The sequence below is a fragment of the Leucopleurus acutus genome (genome assembly GCF_964270905.1).
Source record: "Leucopleurus acutus genome assembly, chromosome: 8".
Taxonomy (NCBI): Eukaryota; Metazoa; Chordata; class Mammalia; order Artiodactyla; family Delphinidae; genus Leucopleurus; species Leucopleurus acutus.
Genome location: NC_139151.1, coordinates 64,946,518 through 64,954,363, shown reverse-complemented (window position 1 = coordinate 64,954,363; position 7,846 = coordinate 64,946,518).

The window sequence follows — 7,846 nt, the reverse complement described above, 5'->3', positions numbered from 1 at the left end:
CCCTTAAGTTGTTAATCACAAAGTTATTAAAAATAAAAATAGATAGTAGTGCCTTAGTTTTCTTGCATCTTTAAACATTATGTTTTTCTTTTTAGTTGAAGTATAGTTGATTTACAATACTGTGTTAGTTTCAGGTGTACAGCAAAGTGATTCAGTTATGTATATATGTGTATATATATATGTATTCTTTTCCACTATAGGTTATTACAAGATATTGAATATAGTTCCCCATGCTATACAGTAAATCCTGGTTGTTTATTTTATACATAGTAGTGTGTATCTGTTAATCCCATACTCTTAATTTATCCCTCCCTGTCTTTTCCCTTTGGTAACCATACGTTTGTTTTCTGTGTCTGTGAGTCTGTTTCTGTTTTGTAAATAAATTCATTTGTATTATTTTCTAGATTCCACACATAAGTGGTGTCCTATGATATTTGTCTTTCTCTGTCTGACTTACTTCACTTAGTATGATAATCTCTATGTCTATCAGTGTTGCTGCAAATGGCAATATTTCATTCTTTTTTATGGCTGACTAGTATTCCATGGAATGTACATACCACATCTTCTTTATCCATTCATCTGTTTATGGATACTCAGGTTGCTTCCATGTCTTGGCTATTGTAAATAGTTTCTTGCATCCTTAAAAACACTCCACAAAACTACAAAAAATTACAAAGCTTGAGAGGGGCCTTCAAGATGGTGGAGGAGTAAGACGCGGAGATCACCTTCCTCCCCACAAATACATCAGAAACACATCTACGTGTGGAACAACTCCTACAGAACACCTACCGAATGCTGGCAGGAGACCTCAGACTTCCCAAAAGGAAAGAAACTCCCCACGTACCCGGGTAGGGCAAAAGAAAAAAACAGAGACAAAAGAATAGGGACGTGACCTGCACCACTGGGAGGGAGCCGTGAAGGAGGAAAGGTTTCCACACACTAGGAAGCCCCTTCGTGGGCGGAGACTGTGGGTGGCGGAGGGTGGAGCTTTGAAGCCACAGAGGAGAGCGCAGCAACAGGGGTGCGGGGGGCAAAGCTGAGAGATTCCGGCACAGGATCGGTGCCGACCAGCACTCACCAGCCCGAGAGGCTTGTCTGCTCACCCGCCGGGGTGGGTGGGGCTGGGATCTGAGGCTCGGCCTTCGGAAGTCAGATCCCAGGGATAAGACTGGGGTTGGCTGTGTGAACACAGCCTGAAGGGGGCTAGTGCACCACAGCTAGCCGGGAGGGAGTCCGGGAAAAGGTCTGGACCTGCCTAAGAGGCAAGAGACCATTGTTTCGGGCTGCACGAGGAGAGAGGATTCAGAGCACCGCTTAAAGGAGCTCCAGAGACGGCCGTGAGCCGCGGCTAACAGCACGGACCCCAGAGACGGGCATGAGATGCTAAGGCTGCTGCCACCACCAAAAAGCCTGTGTGCGAGCACAGGTCACTATCCACACCACCGTTCCGGGGAGCCTGTGCAGCCCGCCACTGCCAGGGACACTGTGATCCAGGGACAAATCCCCCGGGAGAACACATGGCGGGCCTCAGGCTGGTGCAACGTCACGCCGGCCTCTGCCGCCACAGGCTCGCCCTGCATCCGTACCCCTCCCTCCCCCTGGCCTGAGTGAGCCAGAGCCCCCGAATCAGCTGCCCCGTCCTGTCTGAGCAAAGAACAGACGCCCACCGGCGACCTACATGCAGAGGCGGGGCCAAATCCAAAGCTGAACCCCGGGAGCTGCGTGAACAAAGAAGAGAAAGGGAAATTTCTCCCAGGAGCCTCAGGAGCAGCAGGTTAAATCTCCACAATCAACATGATGTACCCTGCATCTATGGAATACCTGAACAGACAACAAATCATCCCAAACGGAGGAGGTGGACTTTGGGAGCAACTGTAGACTTGGGGTTTGCGTTCTGCATCTAATTTGTTTCTGGTTTTATGTGTACCTTAGTTTAGTATTTAGACTTTATTATCATTGATAGATTTGTTTATTAATTTGGTTGCTCTCTTCCTTTTTATATATATATATATATATATATATATTTCCTTTTTCTCTTTTTGTGAGTGTGTATGTGTTTGCTTCTTTGTGTGATTTTGTCTGTATAGCTTTGCTTTTACCGTTTGTCCTAGGGTTCTTTTTTTTTTTTTTTTGCGGTATGCGGGCCCCTCACTGTTGTGGCCTCTCCCGTTGCGGAGCACAGGCTCCGGACGCGTAGGCTCAGCGGCCATGGCTCACGGGCCCAGCCACTCTGTGGCATGTGGGATCTTCCCGGACCAGGGCACAAACCCGTGTCCCCTGCATCAGCAGGTGGACTCTCAACCACTGCGCCACCAGGGAAGCCCAAAATTTTTAATAATTTTAAAAAAATTTTATTTTAATAACTTTATTTTATTTTTTCTTCCTCTCTCCCTCTCTCTCTCTCTCTCACACACTCTTTCTTTTTTTCCTCCCTTTTCTTCTGAGCTGTGTGGCTAACAGGGTCTTGGTGCTCCGGCTGGGTGTCAGGCCTGTGCCTCTGAGGTGGGAGAGCCGAGTTCTGGACATTGGTCCACCAGAGACCTCTCAGCTCCAAGTAATATCAAACGGTGAAAGCTCTCCCAGAGATCTCCATCTCAACACTAAGACCCAGCTCCACTCAATGACCAGCAAGCTACAGTGCTGGACAACCTATGCCAAACAACTAGCAAGACAGAAACACAACCCCACCCATCAGCAGAGGCTGCCTAAAATCATAATAAGGTCACAGACACCCCCAAACACACCACCGGACACGGTCCTGCCCACCAGAAAGACAAGATCCAGCCTCATCCACCAGAACACAGGCACCAGTCCCCTCCAACAGGAAGCCTACACAACCCACTGAACCAACCTTAGCCACTGGGGGCAGACACCAAAAACAACGGGAACTATGAACCTGCAGCCTGTAAAAAGGAGACCCCAACTGCAGTAAGTTAAGCAAAATGAGAAGACAGAGAAACACAGGGCAGATGAAGGCGCAAGATAAAAAAAAACACCAGACCAAACAAATGAAGAGGAAATAGGCAGTCTACCTGAAAAAGAATTCAGAGTAATGATAGTAAAGATGATCTAAAATCTTGGAGATAGAATGGAGAAAATACAAGAAGCGTTTAACAAGGACCTAGGAGAGCTAAAGAGCAAACAAACAATGGTGAACAACACAATAAATGAAATTAAAAATTCTCTAGAAGGAATCAATAGCAGAATAACTGAGGCAGAAGAACGGATAAGTGACCTGGAAGATAAAATAATGGAAATAACTACTGCAGAGCAGAATAAAGAAAAAAGAATGAAAAGAATTGAGGACAGTCTCAGAGACCTCTGGGACAACAATAAATGCACTGACATTCGAATTATAGGGGTTCCAGAAGAAGAAGAGAAAAAGAAAGGGACTGAGAAGATATTTGAAGAGATTATATTTGAAAACTTCCCTAATACGGGGAAGGAAATAGTCAATCAAGTCCAGGAAGCACAGAGAGTCCCATACAGGATAAACCCAAGGAGAAACATGCCAAGACATGTATTAATCAAACTGAAAAATTAAATACAAAGAAAAAATATTAAAAGCAGCAAGGGAAAAACAACAAATAACACACAAGGGAATCCCCATAAGGTTAAAAGCTGATCTTTCAGCAGAAACTCTGCAAGCCAGAAGGGAATGGCAGGACATATTTAAAGTGATGAAAGGGAAAAACCTACAACCAAGGTTACTCTACCAGGCAAGGATCTCATTCAGATTTGACAGAGAAATTAAAACCTTTACAGACAAGCAAAAACTAAGAGAATTCAGCACCACCAAACCAGTTCTATAACAAATGCTAAAGGAATTTCTCTAGGTAGGAAACACAAGAGAAGGAAAAGACCTACAATAACAAACCCAAAACAATTAAGAAAATGGTAATAGGAACATACATATCGATAACTACCTTAAATGTAAATGGATTAAATGCTCCAACCAAAAGACATAGACTGGCTGAATGGGTACAAAAACAAGACCTGTATATATGCTGTCTACAAGAGACCCACTTCAGATCTAGGGACACATACAGACTGAAAGTGAGGGGATGGAAAAAGATATTCCATGCAAATGGAAATCAAAAGAAAGCTGGAGTAGCAATTCTCATATCAGACAAAATAGACTTTAAAATAAAGGCTATTACAAGAAACAAAGAAGGACACTACATAATGATCAAAGGATCAATCCAGGAAGAAGATATAACAATTGTAAATATCTATGCATCCAACATAGGAGCACCTCAATACATAAGGCAAATGCTAACAGCCATAAAAGGGGAAATTGACAATAACACAATAATAGTAGGGGACTTTAACACCCCACTTTCACCAATGGACAGATCATCCAAAATACAAATAAATAAGGAAACACGAGCTTTAAATGACACATTAAACAAGATGGACTTAATTGATATTTATAGGACATTCCATCCAAAAACAACAGAATACACTTTCTTCTCAAGTGCTCATGGAATATTCTCCAGGATAGATCATATCTTGGGGCACAAATCAAGCCTTGGTAAATTTAAGAAAATTGAAATCATATCAAATATCTTTTCCAACCACAATACTATGAGACTAAATATCAATTACAGGAAAAAATCTTACAAACACATGGAGGCTAAACAATACAATACTAAATAAGAGATCACTGAAGAAATCAAAGAGGAAATCAAAAAAATACCTAGACACAAAGGACAACGAAAACAGGATGATCCAAAACCTATGGGATGCAGCAAAATCAGTTCTAAGAGGAAAGTTTATAGCAATACAATCCTACCTCAAGGAACAAGAAAACTCTCAAATAATCAACCTAACCTTACACCTAAAGGAACTAGAGAAAGAAGAATAAAAGACACCCAAAGTTAGCAGAAGGAAAGAAATCATAAAGATCAGATCAGAAATAAATGAAAAAGAAATGAAGGAAATGATAGCAAAGATCAATAAAACTAAAAGCTGGCTGAGAAGATAAACAAAATTGATAAACCATTAGCCAGACTCATCAAGAAAAAAAGGGAGAAGACTCAAATCAATAGAATTAGAAGTGAAAAAAGGAGAAGTAACAACTGACACTGCAGAAATACAAAGGATCATGAGAGATTACTACAAGCAACTATATGCCAATGAAATGGACAACCTGGAAGAAATGGACAAATTCTTAGAAAAGCACAAACTTCCAAGACTGAACCAGGAAGAAAGAGAAAATATAAACAGACCAATCCCAAGCACTGAAATTGAAACTGTGATTAAAAGTCTTCCAACAAACAAAAGCCCAGGACCAGATGGCTTCACAAGTGAATTCTGTCAAACATTTAGAGAAGAGCTAACACCTATCCTCTCAAACTCTTCCAAAATATAGCCGAGGGAGGAACACTCCCAAACTCATTCTACGAGGCCACCATCATCCTGATACCAAAACTAAAGATGTCACAAAAAAAGAAAATTACAGACCAATATCACTGATGAATATAGATGCAAAAATCCTGAACAAAATACTAGCAAACAAAATCCAGCAGCACATTAAAAGGACGATACACTATGATCAAGTGGGGTTTATCCCAGGAATGCAAGGATTCTTCAATATATGCAAATCAATCAATGTGATAAACCATATTAACAAACTGAAGGAGAAAAACCATATGATCATCTCAATGGATACAGAAAAACTTTTGACAAAATTCAACACCCATTTATGATAAAAACCCTCCAGAAAGTAGGCATAGAGGGAACTTACCTCAGCATAATAAAGGCCATATATGACAAACCCACAGCCAACATCGTTCTCAATGGTGGAAAACTGAAACCATTTCCTCTAAGATCAGGAGCAAGACAAGGTTGTCCACTCTCACCATTATTCTTCAACATAGTTTTGGAAATTTTAGCCGCAGCAATCAGAGAAGAAAAAGAAATAAAAGGAATCCAAATCAGAAAAGAAGAAGTAAAGCTGTCACTGTTTGCAGGTGACATGATACTATACAGACATAATCCTAAAGATGCTACCAGAAAACTACTGGAACTAATAATTGAATTTGGTAGAGCAGAAGGATACAAAATTAATGCACAGAAATCTCTTGCATTCCTATACACTAATGATGAAAAATCTGAAAGAGAAATTAAGGAAACACTCCCGTTTACCACTGCAACAAAGAGAATAAAATACCTAGGAATAAACCTACCAAAGGAGACAAAAGACCTGTATGCAGAAAACTATAAGAGATTGATGAAAGAAATTAAAGATGATACCAAAAAAAAAAGAGATGATACCAATAGATGGAGAGATATAACATGTTCTTGGATTGAAAGAATCAACATTGTGAACATGACTATACTACCCAAAGCAATCTACAGATTCAGTGCAATCCCTATCAAACTACCAATGGCATTTTTCACAGAACTACAACAAAAAAATTTCACAATTTGTATGGAAATACAAAAGACCCTGAATAGCCAAAGCAATATTGAGAAAGAAAAACGGAGCTGGAGGAATCAGGCTCCCTGACTTCAGACTGTACTACAAAGCTACTACAAATCAAGACAGTATGGTATTGGCACAAAAACAGAAATATAGATCAATGGAACAGGATAGAAAGCCCAGAGATAAACCCACGCACATATGGTCACCTTATCTTTGATAAAGGAGGCAAGAACATACAGTGGAGAAAAGATAGCCTCTTCAATAAGTGGTGCTGGGAAAACTGGACAGCTACATGTTAAAGAATGAAATTAGAACACTCCCTAACACCATACACAAAGATAAACTCAAAATGGATTAAAGACCTAAATGTAAGGCCGGACACTATCAAACTCTTAGAGGAAAACATAGGCAGAACGCTCTATGACATAAATCACAGCAAGATCCTTTTTGACCCACCTCCTAGAGAAATGGAAACAAAAATAAACAAATGGGACCTAATGCAACTTAAAAGCTTTTGCACAGCAAAGGAAAACATAAACAAGACGAAAAGACAACCCTCAGAATGTGAGAAAATATTTGCAAATGAAGCAACTGATGAAGGCTTAATCTCCTTTAATATGAGCTGCTCAATATGAAAAAAACAAACAACCCAATCCAAAAATGGGCAGAAGACCTAAATAGACATTTCTCCAAAGAAGATATACAGATTGCCAACAAACACATGAAAGGATGCTCAACATCACAAATCATTAGCGAAATGCAAATCAAAACTACAATGAGGTATCATTTCACACCCATCAGAATGGCCATCATCAAAAAATATACAAATTCTGGAGAGGGTGTGGAGAAAAGGGAACCCTCTTGCTATGTTGGTGGGAATGTAAATTGATACAGCCACTATGGAGAACAGTATGGAGGTTCCTTAAAAAACTAAAAATAGAACTACCATACAACCCAGCAACCCCACTACTGGGCATATACCCTGAGAAAACTATAATTCAAAGAGTCATGTATCACAATGTTCATTGCAGCTCTGTTTACAATAGCCAGGACATGGAAGCCACCTAAGTGTCCATCGACAGAAGAATGGATAAAGAAGATGTGGCACATATATACAACGGAATATTACTCAGCCATAGAAAGAAACGAAATTGATTTATTTGTAGTGAGGTGGATGGACCTAGAGTCTGTCATACAGAGTGAAGTAAGTCGGAAAGAGAAAAGCAAATACCATATGCTAACACATGTATATGGAATCTAAAAAAAAAAAAAAAAAGGTTCTGAAGAACTTAGGGGCAGGACAGGAATAAAGACGCAGACATAGAGAATGGACTTGAGGACACGGGGAGGGGGGATGGGTAAGCTGGGACGAAGTGAGAGAGTAGCATGGACATATATACACTACCAAATGTAAAA